This window comes from Bactrocera neohumeralis, chromosome 6, assembly GCF_024586455.1.
Source record: "Bactrocera neohumeralis isolate Rockhampton chromosome 6, APGP_CSIRO_Bneo_wtdbg2-racon-allhic-juicebox.fasta_v2, whole genome shotgun sequence".
Lineage (NCBI taxonomy): Eukaryota > Metazoa > Arthropoda > Insecta > Diptera > Tephritidae > Bactrocera > Bactrocera neohumeralis.
In genome coordinates this window covers 73,227,219-73,252,403 of record NC_065923.1, presented here as the reverse complement: position 1 = coordinate 73,252,403, position 25,185 = coordinate 73,227,219, and the positions used below count along the sequence as shown (strand labels likewise).

Genomic DNA, 25,185 nt, shown 5'->3' with positions numbered 1-25,185 from the left:
ATGGTGTAATTTGCGTACAATTTATTGAGATCGGATAACTATACCATACAAACTGCACTTTCGAAATTAATCGCTTATATGGAAAACTTTTTAAGTTTACGAGATATCTTCACCAACTTTCGCAGAGATTATTATCTAAGTCAACAGTATAATCGTCAAAGAAATTATTCAGAAAAATACATATAGAGCACTGCCAAACTCCCCTCTAAAAATTCAGTTAAATACATATTATTACTGAAGACAAAGCTATAATCGTCAAAGAAATTATTCAGATCAGAGCACAAATACATATAGCTGCCATACAAATTGTGCGCTTAAAATATAGTTCTTCTACTTGTGAGGGGTATAAGCGCTCCGCTGCAATCGAAGTTAATGTTTTTATTGTTTTTTTAATGAATTGTGTCAGTTGCACTTTCACTGCCACATGTAAAATCGAGCGCGCATACATTGACCTATTAACCTTCAGCGTATTTTTGGCGACAGCTAAATTTTTCATAGAATTTGCATGCCATAAATTTGGTAATCACAAAGTGAATACAACAACACACACAAAAAAACTATACTGAGCGCTTGGAAAATGTAATCAAAATATTTTCGGTGAACTTCGTAGCGCTTGCTGCTACGGTTGGCCTCGAAAAATGCACGCGGCAGTGGCAGCAAGTGTTTAGTGAGCGTTGTTGCAACATGCACATATAGTTTCCTGCTTCCTCTATGTGTATGTTGCAACAACGCTCAGTCGCAGCAAACGCAAGGTAACAAGTCAGTTATCTAAGTATGTGGCGCAAGCAGGGCAAGCAGAGTGCAATGCAAATGAGTTATCGCAGTATTGACTTTAGACGTTGCAAGATAAGTTTGAGTTGCCATAAAGCATATATACCTACTTGTTATTGCTATGTGCATGCTTAAATAAACAATGCGCACACACATTTATTTATTTATTTTCATATTTTCAATGCTGCCACACACACACACACACACAACGTTCAGCAAATTGTTTACATTTGCGCTACACAGTCAGCCCAGCAAATGCTATTCCCCACTGACACACATATTTCATGCCACATGCAGCGTTTATTATTTGTTTATATAGGCTGCACACAATTTACATTTGCTTTTCTGCCTCACTGACTGCTTGGCTGCCTGGCTGCTTGACTAACTGTAGGCTATATGCCGCGCCGTGTAGTTTGTTGCACCAATCGTCCCGCCACCACGCCCAACCGCCAACTACCTGTTCTGCTATTAGCGCTTATTGGTGGCATGCATGTGTGTTGCATGCCATGCACATTCATGTGGCAAGTTCGTGTTGTCTTTATTTTGCATGCAAATAGCGGATTTTTTTCCAGCGCTCATTTGCTGTGGCATTACGGTTTTTGTACGCTTGTGCGCCTACAGGCAAACGTTTGTTGCAATTTAAAAATGTCAAGTGGCTTTTTAGGCGCACGACACGCCGTGTCAGGTGACAGCGGTGACGGTGGCAGTGTGACAAGCGGTTATTTGATGCGCGCCACTATTGCACCGATGGTGTTGCTGATTGCATGGCATGTTTGTTGCACGTCGTCTGTTTGTGTGTGTGGCAACTTTTTATATAACAGACAAATAATTGCGGGTGTCGCACTCAAGTGCAGTGGTGTGGTGGCATGAAGGGACTTTTGTGCTGTTGTTGCTGCGTAAAAATTGCCGTTTAATAAGCGAAAGTGGAAAAAATGTATTGCTTGCCTTGCATTTAAATGATTTTCATCAGCTGCCACATGTGCATAGTGCTTATTTGTGGCAAGTTGTTGAGGGAATTTTACTTTTTGAGAATGAAAGTGGTTCTTTGGTATGCTTTCAAGTTAAATTTTTCAAAAGAAATTTTGAAAATAAACGCTTTGAAAGCAAGTTTAAGTCAAGTTTGCAAAAAATTTCTTTTTTACGGTATAATTTGTGGCAGTCTAGCGATCTGCAATATATTTTGAACGTTCAAAATTAAGTGCTTCTATGGAAACTTTTTTATTTGATCAGATATCTTCATGAAATTTGGTACAGATTATTTTGCATAGCAAAGCTATAATATCTGAAGAAATCTTCGAAATCGTATAACTATAGCATATAGCTGCCATACAAACTGAATGTTCGAAATTAAGTTCTTATATTAAAAACTTATTAATTTGTCAAGATATCTTCATGAAATTTGGCACGGATTATTATCCTTAGCAAAGCTGTAAAAAATGAAGAAAACTTTGAGATCGGATTACCATAGCATATAGCTGCCATACAAACTGAACTTTCGAAATTAAATTCTTGTATGGAAAACTTGTTTGTTTGGCGGGATATCTTCATGAAATTTGGCACGGATTATTGTTCAAAGCAACGTTATAATCTCCGAAGAAATTATCAAAATCGGACTACGATAGCATATAGCTGCCATACAAATTGAACGTTCGAAATTAAGTTCTTGTATTAAAAACTTATTTATTTGATGAGATATCTTCACGAAATTTGGCACGAATTCTTCACCAAGCAAACATTACAATATCCGAAGAAATTATCAATAACGGACTAATATAGCATATAGCTGCCATACAAACTGACCGCACAAAATCAAGTTCTTGTCTGTAATCCTCTCTATTAGTGTGGTTATTATAGTTTGTTTAGTATGCTAAATTAGCTAATTCAATTTGGAGCTATTGTTTTTAATATTAGCTGGACAAAAAACTATAATTTTTTGTTTGCCTCACACGCAACAGCGCTGTGCAGTGACCTTAAGCTTCAAAAATATTTGCTATAATTATATACTACAGCATAGCGTGTGGCCAAGCCATCAACAGCGCATCAACTGATGATCTAATTTTTTGTGCTCAATGAGTTTGCGCTTGCTTGCGAGCGTTACGCAAGATTGTATAAGCTGTAAGTTACAATTGTTACAATTAAAATGAAAAAAGCTTAAAACAGAAAAAAGGAAAAATAAAAATAAAAGAGCAAAAACACAAAAATAAAGCATGAAATAACAAAAAAAAAATTTAAAAAATACATAAAAAATCTAAAATAAAAAAAAATATTAAAAAAAAATAAAAAAGTACTAGAAAAAAATACAAAAAAATATAATAAAAATAGTAGACAAAAGTAAAAAAAAAACAATAAATTAGTTCCGTTTTGTTATGTGCCTCTTCACGCAACATATTTCCGCTTAATGCGCACAGCTTTTTTGCAGCTTTTTTCTAAAGTCTAAGCTTGGCTGCTACGCGCCCTTCTACACATGACAGCTAATTTACAACAAGTGTCAAAAGCGTGAATTGTCATAAATTTCTAAGTGTTGTTGAAAAAAAGAATCAATGATTTACGAGCGCATGTTTTGTGTTCTTTGTTTTCAAGCCAAAAACGACTGTAATAAATAAATAATTACGAAGAAAAATAATCAGCGCCAAAGTTACTTCGATTTCCAGCTACAGTGTGGTTTTATTAGAAGATTTTCAGAACAAACTTTTTGAGATAAAGCAGTTCGTGGTGAAATACAGTGGCAAAAAGTGCTTTAACACGCTTTTAGTTGTATGACCGAGTGTTCTTATATATATTCTTATATATTCTTTTATTTTTATAGTATTCTTCCATATGATATATAGAGTAAAATCGGCCCAAGCTGCAATGGAAGCGTCATTTGAAGTCACAAGTTTGCTTGCTCATTAAAATTATTATGAATTTTAATTCAGATATTTTCCATAAGCTTTCAGTCGTTGCATGACGACATGCGCTTGTAGGGTCACCTTATTGAACTGTCGCTTATTTTTTCTAATTAATAATCATGCGCTATAAATAATTGGTGATTCGTAAATGTTTTGAGTATATGTGATTGTGCCACTTTGTATTTCACTCTTTGCTGCTTATCTGCCTTTAATTTATTTGTATAAGGTTTGATTTGGAAAGCTTTCGCAAGCCACTTTTCGAACAACGCGCGCTTCTGCTTCACTAAATTGGGTTTAGAGCGCAAGCTGATAGCTGTTGAAGGAAACTAGGTCAGCACTAAATAATTTAAAAACAAATTCTTCATAATAATAAAAAATTCTTTGATGGCGCAGGCTGATATAAAGTCTTAGATTGGCGACTAGAGTTAAGCTTCACTTGTAGCTGCTGGGAAAATGGCATCGAAGATAGAATAAGCTGTTGTAATTATCAGATAAATTTCTATAATTTGATTTTTTAATATTTTTTCATAGTTATTTTTTTGGTTTTTGATTATTATAAATTTTAGCAAATGATTTTTGTAAAAATTATTTTCAAATTTTTGTGCAAAATTATTTTCAATTTTTTTTTTTAATTATTGTCGAAATTTTGTGCAAAATTATTTTCAAATTTTTTTTTTTTAATTATTGTCAAAATTTTTTTAAAAATATTTTTCTCAATGTTATTGGAAAATTTTTTGTTTTAATTGCGCTAATAATAATACTTTATTTACCCTTTAATAAAATAATTAAAATTCACCGTTTCACCATTTTTAATAAAAATTTATCATAAATTTGAGTTTTAAAGATGGAAGACATACCTGCAATGAAAGAAAGAAAAATTATTAGATTTCATATCTATGTTGGCAATACTTCAAAAATGCTTATATAATAAATTTAAAAGTTCTAGAAATAAAGCTAAGCAATTTTTTGCTGTAACTAAGAAAAATTTTTGCTATAAATTTATGAAATTCCATTTCGAGCGGAACACCTGGTAAAATTTTGAAAAAAAATTTTTTGTTATTTTCATATTTCGATAGGTTAGACCTTTAAAAATAACATACTAAAATTTTAAAGCGATATCTCCAATAGTTTTTGAGTTACAGCCATTACAAGGTTAGCCGCTCAGTTCAATTAGCCCAATCGGTTAGTCTTTTAAGGGCTGTGTCTGCTCTGTATAACAAAGACCTATTGGGTTTTTGATCTGACCTGATTTGATATAAAATCGAATTTTGGCATGCTCAAAAAGGTACAAAAGTTGTGATAATATTGATCGGTGTTTTTTAAACGCCGCCATTTTGTAAATTTTTGAACAAAATCTCACCTTTTTGGCTAGAAGTGCTGACGAAATCAAAAAGATGCGACATCAGCCCAACAATAGCACCAATAACCCGACATCACTCTGTGCCAACAATAAAAATTATATTAACTTGAATTGCACAACATGCTGGCGACATGATCACCGCCACCTTCAACACTCCAGCGGTAATGAGTGCGTCTCTAGTCGTCGCTAGGGTCGTCGCCTCGTCTAGTTAATTGCGTTGACATAAAAAATCTCTCCAAATACAAAGTGTAGCATGCGGCAAGTGTTTGTGAAAGATTTTAATTAACATTTTTAGCTGCGTTCTTTAGCAAGTCAGCGTGTGAATGGAGCGGTGTAGCAAGCGCTCGGTGCGCCAAAGATGCGTGTGATGAAAGATGCTGTGGAAAATCAGCGCTTTTCTTTGTCGTTTGGTGTTGTGTGTCACACGCATGTGGGTTTAACAGGCGCATAAAATTCAAATTAATATAAATACAAACATATTCATTTATTGCTGTGCTGCACACGCATGCCACTTAACAACTTAATGGGCGACAACCGCGTTGTTGCTGAGGCGTATTGATGTTATTTTTTTATTTTTATTACTTTTTTTCAATTGTGTAATTTTTTTTGAGTTTTCGAATTTTTATTTTTATTTTTTTTTTAATTTTTTATACAATTTTTTTAATTTTTATAGATTTTTTAATAAGCAACAAGGAGTATTGCTGTTTTTTTTTGTTTTTAATACCTAACTTTCGAAAATTTTTTTGAATTTTTCGAATTCTTTTTTTGATTTTTTTTGGACTTTTTTCCAGTTTTTAATTTTATGAATTTTTTTTTTTATTTTTTTTTTTATTTATGTAGTCGCTAAGGAATATTGCTCTTATTTTAATTTTTATTACTTAATTTTTTTCGATTTATTTTATTTGGCTATTTTTCGAATTTTTATTTCTATAATTTCCATAATTTTTAAAAGTTTTTTAGGTTTTTTTGAATTTTTTTATTTAATTTTTTTTTTTGATTTTTATAGATTTTTATTGAGCACCCTCAGTTGCATTTGATTGCCTTGGTGCGCAATAACGCAGTTTTCACTTAATATTAAGGGTGCAGACACAGTAATATTATGTTTCCTATATACGTTTGTATTTACATGTCTATGTATATATGAATATACAATGCGTATGTATGTATTAATTTCCTAATTTGTGCTTTTCCAGCATAATTTTGTGAGTGTAGAAAAAAAGCATTAATGCTGCACAGAAACGCGCCTCATTCTTGCCTAATTTGACAATATCATATAACACAGTGTCGCGACCTGTGTCTGTCTGTCTGTGCAACCTACGCGTGCGCCGCTACATTTTCTTTTATTTCGAAATTGACACCGCTCGGGGCTATGCTGCGTTTATATACAAGTGCATGTGTGTGTAAAGCATCGAATTTGAATGAATTTATTTGAAATCGAGTAGCTTGGTTGTATATACATACATATGTACATATATATGTATGTGTGTCTTGTAGAGATTTGCCCCGGCTACACGTTGTGGCTCATAAACGTGTCGCTAAACGCGCTTGATTGGATGGCACGACTTTTTAAATGTTCTAAAATTATAGTAAATGTCACCTGCTGCCATGGCTGTGCATATATTAAGGTATTTTATTTCAATTTTAATGCGCTTCATTTAGTAAATGATTTACTTTAGAGAGGCGTAGATGAAATTTTGGAATTTTTTCGTGTTTTTTTTTTTAATTATTGGAAAATATGTATGATATATTATTTCAATATATGTACATATATAGGGGACTCAGAATTTGTCATAATGCATCGCAAAATCATAAAATTATAAATTTTTATATTTAAAAAAAAAATTGTTGGAGCTAATAGGTTCTTGTAGTCTGAACAGGGAATATCAAGTTAGTTATACCCAAAAGTAACGTCATTAAATACTTAAAATAGTGAATAAATTTTTGAGATATCGATCTGAAACTTTGCACACGTTCCCTTCTCATCAAGAAGTTGCTTGTTCTGTCGGAATCGGTGATATTGGATCACTATAACAAATAGCTGCCATACGAACTGAACGTTCAAAAACAAGTTTTTGTACGGAAAACTCATTTATTTGACGATATATCTGCACGAAATTTGGCACGAATATTGCTATAATTTCCGCAACGATAATATCCGAAGAAATTGTTTGACGAGATATCTGCAGAAATTTGAATCATTGCTCAAAGCAAATAGCATATAGCTGCATACAAACTGAAGGTTCAAAAATAAGTTTTTGTACGGAAAACTCGTTTATTTGACGAGATATCTGCACGAAATTTGGCACGAATCATTGCTCAAAGCAACGCTATAATCTCGAAGAAATTGTTCAGATCGCACTACTATAGCATATAGCTGTCATACAAACTGAACCAACGAAATTAAGACAAAGCTCTTTTTATATCCTTTTATTCCTTAAGAAATATAACCTTTTCTAAACCTGTCATATATGTATATATAAAAGAATCTACGTAGAAACAAGCAGAGAGTGTTCGAATTTTGAAAAACCTCCAGGAAACAGCCTGCACCAAACAGGCAGCAGCATTTGGCAGCAGTTGCACAAGTGGCACTCTCCCGAAATGAGCGGTGAGTTCATTACTTTCATTTAGTTCATTATTTTTTCTCAGCTTTCAGTACACTTGCAAGCATTTTTTATTATTTTTTTCCACTATTGATATAAAAAAAGTTGTTTCCTTTATTTGCAGGCCACACGAAGCAGCGCTGCGCCGCGATAAGCGATACACTTTGTTGACGGTGCCAGACTTTTCTAAAACTACATATTTTTACAGCTGTTTCGTTTATCGCACGAAATATTTCTTCAAAAGTGTACAGCAAAACTTATGACTGCCAGTGGCGTTGTTGTGTGTGGCCAAGCGTCAGCTTTTTCTTCATATCGCGCAGCACAAGGCAACAAATAAACACATGTGGCATGTTATCGGTAACTTTTGTTTTAAAATAAATGAAGTAAACGAAAATAAAATAAAATGCAGCAACAACAACAAGTAGACGTAAGCTTGTAGCTTTTTGAGGCGCACACTCATACGCATACTTGCTCGTGTGAGTGCTGTATGTGCGGCACAGTAGCTGTTGTGCTTGCAGCAAGTTGCTTCCGGTGGCGTCTGATAAACTCGCAATGTAATTTGTTGCAATTTCTCAAGCGCACCCGCATAAGTGCATACATATGTTACTTGCGCTGCCACAAGTGCACACATACATATATGTATATACATATATGTATGTATGTGCATATGAGTATTTATCGGGGCTTGTGATCGTGGAAAATATTCCACTTCGGTACAAATTGTGGTCGCAAGCTCAACACTTTTGCACTTTGAGCCATAAATACGAGAAGGGAAGGAAAGGGCGCAGGTCTTTGAAGGTAAAGTGGAAATTCGTGAGGGTGTGGTTTTAAGAAGTTTCAAACAACAAGGAGTATAATATAAGATACATCTTGTAGAAGAGGAAAATAAAAAAAAAATGTAAAAATATTTTCGATTTTGGAATTTTCAGAAAATCAATTTTGAAAAAACTATATGAAAAAACAATTTCGATTCAAACCAAAAACTAGAAAAAATCAATTTTAAGGCAAAATTTGTTTTTCATACTTTTTTTTAAATTTTTTTTAAAAATTAAAGAAACTAATTTTCGATTAAAATAATATTAAAAAAAATTCGATTCAATTCAAAACTTTAAAAGAATTATTTGGAAACGAAAATTATTTTGTACATTAATTTCAAAACTTAAAGAAAATATTTTTGAACGCATAAAGATATCGACAACCAATTCGGATTGCCAATTTTGATTCAATTCAAAAATTCAAAAAAAAAATTTTCGAAAGAGAATTTTTTGAAAATTAATTTACATTTACATAATTAAAAATTACAAAAAATCAAATTTCGACGGAAAAAAGTTTTGAAAAAATGATTTCGATTTTTTGAAATTCATTTCAAAACTTGAAAAATTATTTTTGAACGAAAAAGTTTTAAAAAATTGATTTCCATTTAAATCAAAAATTATAAAGAATTTATTTTTGAGCGAAAAAGTATTTGAAAAATTAATTTCGAAATATTCCAAAATTTTAAAAATATTTTAAAAATGCATTTTCAAACGAAAAGATATTTGAAAAATTAAATTCGGTTAATTTCGAAACATAAAAAAAAATTAATTTTGATTTAAAAAATTAATTTTGATTTACAAAAAATTTTAAATTTAATTTCATTAATCCAAAACGTGAAAAAATTAATTTACGAACCAAAATTTATTTTCGAACCACGAACATTTGAAAAATTAATTTCGATTCAATTTAAAAATTATAAATAATTTAATTTCGAACGAAGAAATATTGAAAGTCTAATTTCGATACATTTCGAAACTAATAAAATATGCTCCATCATTAATTGCAAAAATCACTTTTCGAACCAATTTTTTTTTATTTAATTGACTTTAAATTTTTAGTGAAGTAAAATTAAAAATTAACGCAATGTTGTTGCTTTTAAAGGTCTCCTCATTATTTTCGCATTAACGTCCTATTACGTGCCACATTAATATGTTATTATTATTTTTTCATATTCCATATTCATTAGGCATTTTTGTGTTTACTTTTTAAGTCTTTTCTACTTTGGGCAAGTCTGCCCAATCCAATCTATTTTTCTTAAGTTCATTCGTATAGTCGCCTCATTTTGACTTATTAAGCTCAATTATTATTTATTGCTTTATTGTTTGTTTAACTTGTTGTTGTAGCTTACCCAGCAGTATGCTCAGAAATGTTATTGATTTTCCGCCAAGCCGCCTATTTAATAAGGCAATATTACATTTTTATGCAACTTTTTGTTATTTTTTCATTATTTCTCTTCTTATTGTCTTGCATTATATTGTCTTGTTATTTCGCAGACAAATTCATTGATTGAAAGTTGTTTGTGCGTGGTGAACTCGTCTAGGAAACGCCTGGCACAGCTAAAATGCTCAATAAAACAAGTCGGAGTGGCCGCAGACTGTCTGTGGAGTAGGCCAGCAATGTTCTGGGCCAATTAATTTCGCATTTCTTAGTAAAGCAATTTAGTAGGTCTGTGTAATTCATTAGTGGGTCCGCTGCTACGTTGATTAAGTATAAATATTATTTTTGTATTGTTGAAGGTAAATGACAAAGCGAAGAGGCTTAAGTTGGTTTCGTTATATTGGAGTATTTGAGCTGCAAAGTTTTTCACTGTTTGCTTGCAGTTCTCGAATTAAATAGAAATTAAATTTTAAATATTTTTTCGTACGATTTTAGTATAAATTTATTTCTTGAATTAATTTTCTTACGAAAATAACTTTTTTGTAATTTTTGCACTTAGTTGTAATTAGTTTTTAAATACTTTTTGGTTTGAATTTTTGTAAATTTTTGAATATATTCGAAATTAATTTTTGCTTGGTCGAAAAAATATTTTCATCGTTTGCTTGAAATTTTTTAAATTAATCAAAATTAATTTTGGATATTATTTTCGAAAATTTATTTTTTTTAGCCTTGAGTAGATTCGAAATAACAGTTGCACTGGTTTTTTCGTGTACGAAAACTAATTTTTTTAAATTTTTTAAAAGAATCGAGTTTTTCAAATACATTTTAGTTCAAAAATTTACCCCTTTCAATTATATGTAGTTTTCGAAAATGGAATTTTTCGAAATTTTAACTGCAATCGAAATAGATTTTCAAAAACTTTTTCTTTCAAAAATTAATATTTTGTAACTTTTTAAATTAACCTTCCAATAATTTTTTGTTTCGTTTGATTTGAGATTAATGTTCCACACTTTTTTCTTTCCTAAACTGATTTTTTGTCATTTTTGAACAGGATTGAAATTATTATTCATATATTTTTCGTTCAAAACTTGATTTTTTGAACTTTTAGTTTTTAGTACTGAATCGAATTTGAGTTTCCAAACATATTTTTTGTTCGAAAATGTAATTTTTCAATTGAATCGAATTTAATTTTTAAAATTTTCAATTGGACCGTAATTAATTTTTGAAATATTTTTTCGTTCGATTGACTTGTTTTATTTTGGAATTGATTCAAATTCAAGTTTTTAGCTCGAAATTAATTTTTCAAATATTTTTTCTTTCGAAAAAAGATTTGTTGTATTTATTAAAGGGAATCTAAACAAATAATTTTTCATTTGAAAACCCTTGTTTGGTAATTTCTGAATTGGATCGAAATTATTTTTTAAAGTGTTTATTTCCAAAACAAATCGAATGAAAAATATTGCAAAATTTAAGTTAATTTTTTAAATATTTCTTCGTCCGATAATAAGTTTTTCGTACTTTTTGATTTGAAATTTATTTTTTAAATATTTTTGTTCGAAAATATATGCAATAGATCAAAATCAATTTTTTTTTCTGTTAGTAATTGATTCGAAATTAGTATTTTAAGAAATTTTTGATGAAAACTAATTTTTCAATTTTTTTTAAATAGATTTTGTTTGTATGTTTTTAAGAGATTCGAAATTTATTTTTCAATTTTTTTTTAAGTTTTGAAATAATCCAAATTACATTTCCATAAATATTTCGTTCTAAAATTAATTTTTTTCAAGTGTAGAAATGAATCGAAATTAAATTTCAAAATTTTTTTGTTCGAAAATTAATGTGCTGTAATTTTTGATTAAAATCGATATACCTTTTTTTACATTTTTTCTATAAACTTTCAAGATTTGAAATGAATCGAAATTTAATTTCAAAATTTTTTGTTCGAAAATTAATGATCAGTATTTTCGAAAATTTCGAAATTAATTTTTCAAAATTATTTTTATGGAATTTTTTTGTAAAATTCACTCAGAGCTAATAAAAGATCTTACTATAATTTACTATATTTAATGAGAGATCAGCGCAACGGTATATATGCTTGCTTTTAAGTATGTAGTATATATTTACAAAGTAAGTTGATGTAAATGCATCCTTGCTGCTTCTTCCACACTCCTACAATAATCTGTAACTAATTATTTGGTCTCATATATTCTTACATATAACACCAAAGTCAATTTACTGCCTCCTTTTTGTGGCTTCATTGTATTGTTGCACTGTTCAACAGCTGGGCGTGCAGCATCACTCAAGCAATGACCTCAACAACAACAATAACAGCGGTTCATACTATCAAAATCAACAAAACATGAAATATAAATGTACATACATATGCAATATTTATGCCAACAAACAACAAAAATGACAAAATCAAGAGTCTTCTCTCCAGTGTAGGCATAGCAAGTAAACAAGCAAAGACTTGGACTTGATTGCCACAAGCATTTCGCTGTGTGTGTGTGTTTGCGCCGAGAGACACTAGAGCAGTAAGTAACCAAGGAAACTGGGTAACTGGCCAATTTGATGCTTCAACCCGCGCGCTATGCACCTATTAGGGGACGACAGTTGGTGCAATAAAAGTGCCGTTACATGCATGATCAATGTGTATGTGTAAGAGACGTAAAAGCGGGGGGAGGCCTTGCAACAATGCAAAAAATAGTATGTAAAACAATAGAAAATAAGAAAGCCATGCTGCACTTAGTGGCCTAGTCTCAGGCATGCATGAAGTGGCAGCTAAGAGCTTTGAACTTTATTGTTTTATAGCGGGCATTGTTTATGTAGAATTTTTTTAAGTGAAATGTATGTGAAAGGAGAATAATAAAAAATATGGCAGGAAGTGCATGACAATAAGCTTTGAATGTGGAGAAAGCAATAAAAAGTAGAAGTCACATAAAGCAGTTGCTTCGCGCAAGCAGCGAGCAGTAGAAAGTCCGTGCGAAACAAAATAGTTTAAAAAACTTTGAAGCAAGGACACAAAATTTAAATTTAAATTACTGGCAATAAAAATAAAAAAAAATTTATTTATTTTTTTTTGTAATTCTCTGACCGTGCTGCTGCTACAACACAACAAGCGGTACGTAGCCATCAGGCACTTGACGCTGGCGACAGTGGTTGCTTGCAACATTGATGAGTTGGTTGGCGTTTTGTGAAGTAGAAGCAGCAGCTTGTGGCATAAACAATTTCGAGCAGGTGCACAAACGCTGCAAATGCCAAGAAATTATAAAAAAATTCATATATAGACAATTTGGCTGCTGAGGAATTTAAAGTTAGCTTCAAGTCTATATGAAAAAAGAAAAAAATATTAAAAAAAAGAAAAAAATATTAAAAAAAAGAAAAAAATAAAAAAAACTAAAAAAACTAAGCAACTGTTTATATACTTTATGTGCGCTTTACGCCCGTTGCAAGTGGCAAAAGCGCATGTAGGTGCCGAAAAGTGGCCTCCCCACAGCTTGTTCCGCGGCGGGTAGCAGAGCACCCAGCCGAAATGTTTTACGACAGCGCCCCTCAATTCACACTGACTGCATAAAAATACATATAAATACAAGTACCTATATTGTTTATTTATTCATTAAGCATTTAGCTTGACAACGCTGGCATGTGGTGTTTATAGTGCGCGCTTGTGGCGTTGCAAGTAGCAGAAGTTTGATTTTTATAGAGGGTTTTTGAGTTTTTTGGTGATTTAAGTGTGGGGAGTCCTACGCTTTAATATTTAATATTGATAGTCGAAGAAATTTTTGACATCGGCTAACTATAGCATATAGCTGCCATCAAACTGATCGTTCAACATCAAGTCCTTGTATGAAAAACTTTTTTATTCGATTAGGTATCTGCACGAAATTTGGTACGAATTATTCCTTAATCCAACAGTACGATCTCCGAAAAAATTGGACAACTATAGCATATAGTTGCCATACAAGCTCAACGACCAAATTCAAGCACTTGTATGGAAAACTTTTGTATTTGATGAGATGTCTTTATGAAATTTGCCATGGATTATTTCTAAAGGCATCGCTATAACCTCCGCAGAAATTGTTCAGATTGCACTACTGTAGCCTATAGCTGCCGTACAAGCTCATCGACTGAAATCAAATCCTTGTATGGAAAACTCATTTATTTGATGAGCTATCTACACGGAATTTTGCACGAACTATTAACCAATGTAGCGGTATAATCTGCGAAGAAATTGCTTAGATCGGACGATTATAGCATATAGCTGCCATACAAACCCTTCGATCAAAATGAAGTGCTTGTATAAAAAAGGTTTTTATTTGTGCAGTGTATTACAGCTTCGGTGCAGCAGAAGTAAACATTTTTATTTAAATTTGGTGCAGCTTAGCTTACTTGGCATTATTTGCGCAAAACTAAACTTTTTTGAACTAAAAATCGTATTTGAGTTGCCTTATCAACTCAATCCAAGCTTTTTTCTATATGAAAAGAGCTAAAAATTCTAAAATTGACATGCCTCTTGCTCTTCACGTTATTGTATGCCTGCTTGAGACCTTTCAAATCACTTTTCTATTTTAGAAAATACACTTATAGATACTATTTTCTTGGCAGACAGCTCACCAGCTTTGCGACTTATATATTTCATTAACAAACTACAAGAGTTTTAAATTAGGCAGCACTATATATATACTATAAACATATACAAAAATATACATATAAATATATACACACATTCGAGAACATGCACGCTGTACAATGTCAAAGTGACAGTTGTAGTAAAACGTCAACGGCAGTCTCAGACAGGCAGACAGATGACAGCCATTTGATGTAACTAAAATGTCATTCATCATTTTTTCCTTTGTTCATTAGGAGGCCCTCTGAGCGGGGTTGCATACAATATTATTTTTCTAACGTTGTCTGCCACTTACATTTCTATGTGCCACATGTGAAAATGCCCTTTGTTCACATACAGCCACATATATTTTGTGCCCTAAACGCCATTTGGTTTGGCTCCTTTGTCGAAAATTTTTGTAAATAGCAGATTATCATTTTTTTCCGAGCACGTCTGGGCGCTTTTGTAGCGGAAGTGTCACTAGCAAAATGATGAACTACTTTTTTCGGACTGGATAACATGTATTTTTCTAGGCATGCGCGTATGTATGGATTTTTGAGAAAATTGTTTTTTGTTCATTTTCACTGTGCAGCTTGCTGTATTGGCAAAAAAATGTTCATAAAGCGCACATAACCTCACTCTGTGCCAAAAACATTTTCATAAAGCTTACATAACCTCACATAATGGCAAAAAAAAATTTCATAAAAGCAACATAACCTCACTTTGTGTAAAAAAAAAATCTTCTAAGGCCCACATAACCTCAGTTTGCGCAAAATAAAATTCTTTATAAAGTCCCTAAGCGCGCATAACCTCACTTTATGTATTTGCTAACCCTTCAAGTAACCGCATTTTCGCTTTCTAGTCTACTACCAAGCCACTCCATCATTATTATTACTTTCATAATACAAAAGTGCATATTTTTTTCCACCGCCTAAATTGTCTACTTTTCGTGCGACTTGCCGTCACAGCGCTGATTAATTGATTGATGACCCTAAACTCACGTCGTCTGTACGCCTTAACCCTTAACACTGATTACAAGCAAAAGTTTTCATACAAAACTGCGCTAAGTATAGAACTTTTGTGTCTCTATTTCTATTGATTCTCGCTGCTTATTACTCGTTTTGGCACTAACAAAGTGTCATTAACGCTCATTTTATTATTTTGTTTTGTGCGCCGCGCGATTTCAATTTGATTAACACCAATAACCAGTATATTTCGTAATGAAATATTCATGAGGGTGGCAATGGCAAGGCTGCCTTGCCGGCGGCGCTGGCGCTAACGACGACGTAATGTCTCAGTTTGCCAGGCAACAAAGTCTTTCGCATAAGTACATGTATGTATGTGTGTGTGTAAAAATTGCTGAAAGCGGGGCGACAAGCGCGAATTGCCCACAGGCACCTCATTTGTTAGCACAATACAAATTTATTAATATAACACATACATACATATATACACATTCTATATAGACTCATTTATATCGCCATTGTTTGCTTGAACTGTCTACCTGCCATTACTATTTTGAAGGGCACAACACTTTCACTTGCCGGCACAATTTTTTCATTGCGATAATTAAAAGTGACTTTAATATGTGTTTGCATGTGTGTGCATAGCCGGTTTGATTACACTAAAAACAACAGCAATAAAACCGCAAGCAACAAGCCGCATTCATTACGCTGACAGTCGGCCAGTTGGCCGGCTCCTGCTGACACATATAAACACTATTGAGCGCAATTTCGTAACAACACACACTCACATATACTCACACACATGTGTTTGTGGGGCCAGCTGTTTTGTGCGCTACCGTTAACATAACCATATGACAACTAATAACGCCATTTGCGATATCAATCGCTGACGTTGACGTTTGTGTGAAGCATTGCTGACAGTTATTGTTTTTGTTGTAGTTGATGTATTAGTGTGCTGTGTGCGCTAACAACAATAATTACTCATCACTATACACATACATACGCACATTTATTATAAAACGACTTATACACATACATATACAAATTAGTATTGAAATGGCTTGGTTTATGCACGAATTTGGAAAAACGGCCGCGTTTCAGCCGATTTCTGTCAAAGCCGTTGAAAAATAATCAGCAGCAGCGCTTTATTGCCATAATGTATTGCCTATTACGGACTGTTATACTTAGTTTTATGCTGTCAATTTTGATTATTTTGCTAAGTAGCCGAAAGGAAGGCGACATCTTTGCGCTGCTGATGGCGCGTTGTGTTGGCGCAAGTTATGCGGGTGCCTCCAGAATAATTAGAAGTAGTCGATATGTAACTGTGTATGTTTAAATGCGTGTATTGTGTAAGTGGCAGACTTAAATTCATGAATAATTGAAATAAACTTGCTGTGACAAAGTCAATGCGCGCCGGCTGTATAATGATAGGGGATTAAGGTTGAGCTGTTGAATAAATTGGATGGTTTTTATTGAACTTTCTTAGGCCAGTTGAAGAAGTTTGGCAAAATATTTAAGTTGAAGGTTTTGCAAAAAAAAAAAATATTTTTCTGAGTGCTAAAAATAAAGATTTTGTAGAGGTTTAGAAAAGAAATATATTTTTTTAAGTGCGAAAAATTAAGATTTTTTAAAGAACTAGTTTTAAAACCTCTAAAGTACTTAAAATACAGAAAACAGCGTCTAAAAAGTTTTTAAAAATTTTAATATTTTTTTTAGTAATATTTCGAAATAAATTTTGTAAAACAAATATTTGTAAAACCTCAAAAGTAGTTTAAAAACCGAAAACAGCGATTAAAAAATGTTCGAAAATTTTAATATTTATTTTGGAATTTTTGAAATATCTTTTGTAATGAAAATAAAGTGTGTTTTCGTATTTTTACGAATTTCTGTTAGTTAATAAATTAAAAAATATTAAAATAAAATATTTTTGAAAATAGAAATCTCGATTTCTCATCTCACATTTAAAATTAGTTTTTAATAACAAATAAAATTTTTTACACAAAAAAAATTTTAAATTTTGAAAAATTCAAAAATGTTGAAAAAAGTTTTCAAATTTGGAATATGTGTGTTTTTAATATTTTAAAACTATTTTAAATAAATTTTGTAATGAAAAAATATGTAAGTTTAAGTGTTTTGCAATATATGAATTCCTGTAAGTTAATAAATAAATACATATGTTAATAAATAAATTAATATTACAAAAAATTTAATTTTTGAAAAATGAAATGTAGATTTTTTATCTCACATTTAAAATTGCTTTTTAATAACAAATTAACTCTTTTACACAAGAAAAATTAAAATTTTGATAAAATTAAAAATTTTGAAAAAAGTTTTCAAATTTCGCATATGATTTAAAATTTTTGATACTGTTTGAAAAAAGTTTCGTAAAGAAAAAATATGTATATTTTTGTTGTACAAAATTTTACATAATTTTTTGGATTACAAAAAAATTTAAAAAATATATTTGCAGCCTTTTCAAAAGAAAAGAACAAATTTCTGGAACTAATTTTTGGTACATTTTAGTTTTTAAAAATAGAAATGTGGATTTTTTATTTCAATTTTAAAATTTTTATTTTTAAAATTAAAAAAAAAAAAGAAATTTTAATTTTGCAAAAATTGAAAATGTAAAAATTTTGAATAAAAATAAAATCTTAAAATTTTTGAAAAAAGTTTTTCTCATAATTAGAAAGTGTTGAAAATTATGACATCATCACCAGCCATACGCGCTTCATATCAGCTTTCTCTGAGTCAAATCGCTGCGTCAAATCAATTTCATATGAATTATTTGATTATTTGCTTTTATATTATTTACGCACATAGACCAAAACTAATAAATAAACGCATGCCAAGTGTGGAAATTTCATATTTTCTCTTAATTCTTCAATTTTCTCTCAAATAATAATTGCCGACCGAAATCTATAATTGAGCTGAACTATCGCAAATGCGCATCTAAAATTGGACACATACTAGCTTTTACTATGAAAGCAGTGACAAACACAAACATACATATACAGAGTCACGCATAAAAATACACGTTGAGTGCCTAAGTGAGTGCTTTTAAATTATTTCTAGCAAGAATATGCCTACTTAACACACAGTCGATAAATAAAATATGAAACTTAGTAATTATAAGCTTGTGCGTTTATGTTTTCATTAATAGTTGCTTTGTCTAGCAGCTGAAATTAATGAAGACCCTAGCAAATAAAAATTCCAAAAAAAAAAAAATTGAGGTATCAAATTACGTGACAAGCCTTGAAAGGCAACCAAATTACAAAATTATGAAGTGAAAATGTGGGGATAAGTAATAAAAAATTCTAAAAAATTTGTAGAAACATTGAAGAACGCATTGAGCAGGAAGAAAGCATGGCAAATAAGGGGCTAGTGAAATGCGGCGCTGCAAGTGGCAATCTAAGGTATATATATATGCCTATATATGCTTATATACATATCTATGTACATATATACAATAATGAAATAAATATTTATATGTGTGCAGATGTGTGTGCTCGCGTCTACATTACAGCCTGGCTGCGTGATTAATTTTTCGAAATTTATATTTTGTTCCGCTTTTCCAAATATCCAAATATACGCGCACATTACCGCCACGGCCTTTTGGGATACGCTTGTTTGGCTTTCGTTAATTTTACTTGCAGTCAAGCGTTTAAATTCCACTTGCTGGTAATTTGATATTTTTGAAATGGTGTGGGGTAATGTATGTATGTACATATGTTTGTATGTGTGTGCGGCAGTGCGGGAGTGTGTTTGATAATATGAAAATTAAAAAAAAATGGAAAAATTAATAATACAGAAAAATTCTTTAGCATAATTTTTTAAATATTGAAGATTGTAACTTAAGTGAAATTGCTTGAAACTCGATTTTGAAATTGTTTCTTAATAAATTAATGAAAGTATGCCATAAAATATGTAAGAAAATTATGGTATTGTAAATATGGATATTTTTTTTTTACTCTCGAAGAACTGCAATACCTGGGCCGCACGGAATACCAACAGTAATCCTGAAAATAAACGTTGCAGAGCGACCGGCAGTACTACTAAATATGTACAAAGCCTGCCTCGAAGCCGCTGAACTCTGAAAAAAGCAACGGCTGCTGCTAATCACTGAGGGAAAATGAGATCCCAACTGTCCATCAGCATACCGTCCACTTTGCAGGCTTGACTCAGCGCGAAAGCTTTATGAAAGGCTACTTAACCTCAGACTCAAAGCGGCTATCAACGAGATGGAGGACTCTCCCTTAGACAACACGGCTTTAGACACGGCATAAAATAATTTTATGATTATTTTTATATTTATATTTTTTTTTTTTAATAATTTGTAATATCTTTTATTTTAATTTTTAGATTTTTATTATTTTATCAAACATTGTACCCGTAATTTCACACAGCCATATCAGCGCCCTCTCATTGCCTCAACCTCTTAAAATATTTGCTATAATTTTCCGTATTATTATTTATAAATACACTTAATTATAAATACAAAATTGCCCGCTCTATAACTCGTAAATTTTCAACTGTCAATAACTCAACAGCATACACATACATACACACAAGCGTAAACTAGCGAATATAATAAATATAAATAATAGCTTTTCAGTTAAATGCCACTGAGCCGCGCCTACGCGACTTGAAAACACAAATCGCAAAATGAAAAAGAAAAATTAATAATTTAATCAAAAATATGCAACACACATACTTACATATGTACATAAACAAACTCTGCTTGTGAAGCAGAGCGATGAAAAATAAATAAATCGCGCTAATAGCAAACCCTTTAAAGAAGCCATCAGTGTCAATTTAAAGCGGCACTTAGGCGCATATATTAGCAATTTTTAATATTTAAAGCAAATTAAGCAAATAAAATACACAAAAAACAAGCGCATTTGCATAAATACATATGTATGTCAGTATAGATGTCTATTTGTTGGTACGATTGTTTGCATTTGGGTGTGTGCTTTGCTACGGCAAAAATATCCCACGCAAAAATGTAAATGAAACCGACGAGTCGCGCAATGCAGAGTAAAAAAAAAATAGTTAAAAAAAAATGTTTTAAGATTGGAAAAAAATGTTTTAAAATTTGAAAAAAATCTAAAATTTAAAATAAATTTTTAAAGCTGCATTAATTAATAAAATGTTGTATTGGAAGAAATCATAATTATGAAGGCTTCGCGTAACAGCTAAATAATGACAGTTAAGTGAGATTTATGAGCGTGTGAAACGCAATAAAAATAGTGCTGACAATAATGCAGAAATTAGTAAATGTGTAAAATTAAAAAAATACTATAAAAAAATTAAAACGAATAAACTGAAATAAAAATAATAATAAACAAAAATAATACTGAAAAAAATAATAAAAAAAGTAATATAAAATATTTAACATAAAAAAATTAAATTAAATTAAAGTTGAAAAAAAAAATGAAAAAATTAGCTGCATCAAATATCAAATTTGTATGCATAACTAGTTTTATTGATGTCACAGCTAGTCGAGCGGAAGCAGCCAGCTTTGATTTCAATTATTATTTTTCTTCATAAAAAAATTTTTTTTTGTAACAATAAAAACCCCTTCGGGATTTATTTACATGGACGTGGAGTAAAAAACATTAAAATATTTCTTTTATTTTTTTAGATAAAAACATTAAAATTTTTTTTTCTAGATAAAAACGATAATTTTTTTCCCTTTTTTATATAAAAAAACATAAAAATACTTTTTTATTTTTTTAGATAAAAATTATTAAAATATTATTTTATTTGTAGGTTTTTTTATTTTGTAAATAAAAAACGATAAAATACTTTTACGTTTTTATATAAAAAACATTAAAATATTTTTTTTTATTTTTTTAGACAAAAAATATTAAAACATTATTTAATTTGTAATATTTTTTTTATTTTTTATTAAAACATTAAAATATTTTTTTATTTATTTACACAAAAAATATTAAAACATTATTTAATTTGTAATATTTTATAATTTTCTCACTTTTTTGTAGATAAAATATTTTTTTAGACGATAAAAAGTTTTTTTATTTTGTTAGATAAAAAAAATTAATTTTTTATTTTTTCAGATGACAAAAAGTAAAATATTAAAACATTATTTAATTTGCAATATTTTTTTAATAAAATATATCTTAATTTTTAGTCAAGAAAAAAAATTTTTATTTTTTATTTAATCTGCTATACTTTCCACACACTTGTCCATTTGAAAAAATTTGTTAAGATTACTTGTTTTGCAAAATTAGCCTATAAAAGCACAAAAAAGCTTTGAAAAATACAAATCCGAAAGCCGTTGATTGCATGCAAAGCTCCGCTTATTGACCTAAGTTCCATAAAAAAGGTTAATGAGCGATGTCTTAGAGGCATGAATGTAAAAAACGAGATAATTTATGAAAATAAAGAAAAAATGTAAGACAAAACTTTAAGCTACCAAGCTGAACCGTTGAAAAATGGAGCAAAGTAGCCATGCCATAAATGGGCAAAACACGCATTTATTTAATTACATGCATTTACATTTGTACACAGGCTGCAGATATATGTACATATAAAAAATTACATATGTATAGTTATGCTAGCTCCAGCAAGCAGCAAAGGGTAAACGCCCAGGCCGCTGACGGTATGGTGAAGCAACGTACCAGCGGCAAATGAAGAAAATATGTGTGTGTGTGTGTGTGTGTGTGTACAACAGCGCCTAGTAAGTTGTTGGAAAGAATAGAGAGTATAGAATAAAGAATCTTTAAAAGATTTTTATATACATTAGGGTGGTTCATATTTTTTTTCGTATCTCTGAAAAATAGATACTTAGACACTTCAGCTTGCATTTGGATACTTAGACAGCTCTAAGAAAAAGTATTTTTGAGAGCACCAAATATAGAAGAAATATTTGGTTTTTCTGCACTAACCTAACATATCTGCATATATGTATATGACTACATGCAGCATGGGCTTGCCCGGCAGCACACTGGCAGTGGAACTAATGAAGGGCGTTAATCAACTGTCAAATTTTCAGCGTTTAATACAAAATTTATGAGCTATGTAAAGCATTCTAAAAACGGAAAAAAACATTAACAAGTAAATGACTATTGGGCAAGCATAAGAAATAGCAACAAAAAGCACAAGAAATAAAAAATTGTACCGAATTGTTTTTTTTATGCGTTTGAAGCCCAAAAACTAGTAAAAAGGCGTACAAAAATCACAAAAATATTCAATGTGTGTGTATGTATATATATTATCTGTACATACATATGTTTGTAAGCAATTCTGACACAATTTGTGCGGCATTTGGCGTACAGCTTACAAGTTCATTTGAATTTCTATTTGTGTGTTAGCTGCTTTGCCATTGAGCTGGGATTTAAATTTTTGCTGACTTCTCGTTTTTTCGTTGAAGAAATTCGGTTTACAAAGTTTTTTGGTGTCAGAAATTCAGTGGCATGCTACAAATATGCATTAAGCGGATATTAATTTTGAGCTGAAGCTGGCAGCAAAAAAAAATTAAGAAATAAGAAAAAAATTATTAATAAAAAAATTTTAAAATAAATAAAATAATTAAAAAAATATTATTAAAAAAAATAAAAAATTGTTTAAAATAAATAAAAAAAAATGTTTAAAATAAATTAAAAATAAAAATATGATCAAAATATATAAATTAATTAAAACAAAATATTACAAAAAATAATATTTAAAAACAATATCAAAAAATAAAAAAAAAAATTAAAAGAAATAAATAAATTACAAAAAAGTTAACAATAAATAAATACTTAAAAAAATTATAAAAATATAAAATCATTAAAAAAATAAAAAAATATTAAAAGACAAGATACCAATTAAATAAAAAAAAACAGCAAACCACACAGGGGGCATTACTGGTGACTCAGTTGCATATTAGCACCACAATATAATTTATTTATGGCAAAAATATGTAGTAAAGCCATTTGAAAATATTTTGTTGCATTTGGCCAAGTAAATGTGCGAATTTTGGTAACTTAAACACTGATTATGAAATTTGTTGCGCAACTTTTCAATCTCTTTTTTTCGATTACACGCCTTTGCTTTCCAAATGCGCAGACAATGTAGTTCAATGCCATTTCAGTGCTGTTTTTTAACCAAAACTTAGCCCAACCCAACCAACGTGAATGACTGTATGCATACATATAAGTAGGTATGTATGTAATCGATCAAACTAAACATACGCCAAGTTGAAGTTCACAGGGTTCAAACTAATTTTGAAATACCGATTTAATTTTTTTGCTAACACAAGAATTAGAAAGCAGCGCATTGAACTATTTTGCAAGAAAATTAGTTTTTCTTTATAAGAAAAAATCTAATTTGGACCATTGACCTATAATTAACGTTTTCGCATAAAAGTACTAAGCATTAGTGAAAGGTGCACAGCAGTTCCAGCTGCGTTATATTGATGGAAGTGCTTTACGCGCGTGAAAAAATAGAGCTGGTGAAGGGATAACCGTAAAGTAATTAAGATCTCTTAGAAAGAATCGAAAGGAAAAATTTAAAAGTAGAATTATTGGTTTTAAAAAAACTGTGTTTTTTATAAGAGGCAATAAAAAAAATTACTTTGGTTGCAACGTGGCTATAATACCATATAGTATAGCTTCAAGTTTTTCTTACAAGAACTTGAGTTTGAGCACTCAGTTTGTACGGCAGCTATATGTCACAGTCATCCGATTTTAAAGATTTCTTCAGATGATATAGCATTGCTTAGAAAATTTATGCATGGCAAATATGGTGAAGATATATTGACAATTAAGACAGTTTTCCATGCAAAGACTTGATTTTGTTCGTGCAGTTTGTATGGCAGCTATATGCTATAGTAGCTTGATCTGAACAATTTCTTTGCAGATTGTGGTGTTGCTTTGGTGTTGTTTGTCCACACCAAATTTCGTAAAGATATCTTGTGGAATAAAAAAGTTTTTCTTATAATAACTTTATTTTGATTGATCAGTTTGTATGGCAGCTATATGCTATAGTGATCGGATCTCAAACATTTCTTCACATATTATAGCATTGTATAAGACAATATTATATGCTGAATTTCGTGAAGATATCTTATCAACTAAATTAGTTTTTCATACAAGGACCTGATTTTGTTCGTGCAGTTTGTATGGCAGCTATATGCTATAGTATACCGATATCGATGACTCCAGCAAATAAGCAGCTGCTTTGGAAGAAAAAGATGCATGCAAAATTTCAGATCGATATCTCAAAAACTAAAGGACAAGTTTACCTATATACTGATAGGCAGACGGTTAGAGGGCTGGAGATGGCTAAATCAACTCAGCTCATCATGCTGATCTTATATAAATCTATTTTATAAGGTCTCCGACGTTTCTTTCAGAGTGTTACAAACTTCGAGGCAAGCGTGTGCATTAAGGTTCAGTATATAAAATTGCATAAAACCACTTAAAACCTCAAAAGGCGCTCCGAAAACCCAGTTTAAAATGCGCCATTACGGTCACAACTCAAAGTAATATCAAAAACACAATAGCTATTGCTGCTTCTTGCTTTTTTATTACTTATGCGCTTTATTCTACGCCAAATGCCCCCGATGAGTTAACCCTCAAGTGCGCGCGTGGTAGCGGTGGCAACGAAACTGCTAACGGCAATGGCAACAGCAGCGTGCCAAATGCATCAGCAACACCGAAAGTGCCTGACCCAGCGACAATAAAACGCTCAACAGCCAGCAAATGGGCAACGCGCTGCGCTATGCCAAACAATGTAGACAAGGCAGTAGGGCGCAACGTAAGCAACGCGGACGAGGCGCACTGTAAGTGGCGCAGGC

General features: G+C 31.1%; 1 protein-coding gene and 1 long non-coding RNA gene across 9 annotated transcripts in view; one reads left to right on the top strand and one right to left on the bottom strand.

The window, feature by feature from the left end:
• LOC126762931 (uncharacterized) overlaps window positions 1-7,816 on the top strand; it is a 173,819-nt gene extending 166,003 nt beyond the window's left edge. For both annotated transcript variants that reach the window (XR_007667536.1, XR_007667535.1), the window contains exon 4: window positions 7,744-7,816. This is a non-coding gene — a long non-coding RNA (uncharacterized LOC126762931). The remainder of the gene's footprint in view (window positions 1-7,743) is intronic.
• LOC126762930 (teneurin-m) overlaps window positions 1-25,185 on the bottom strand; it is a 517,900-nt gene that overhangs the window by 234,231 nt on the left and 258,484 nt on the right. The gene's annotated exons all lie outside the window — the stretch shown is intronic.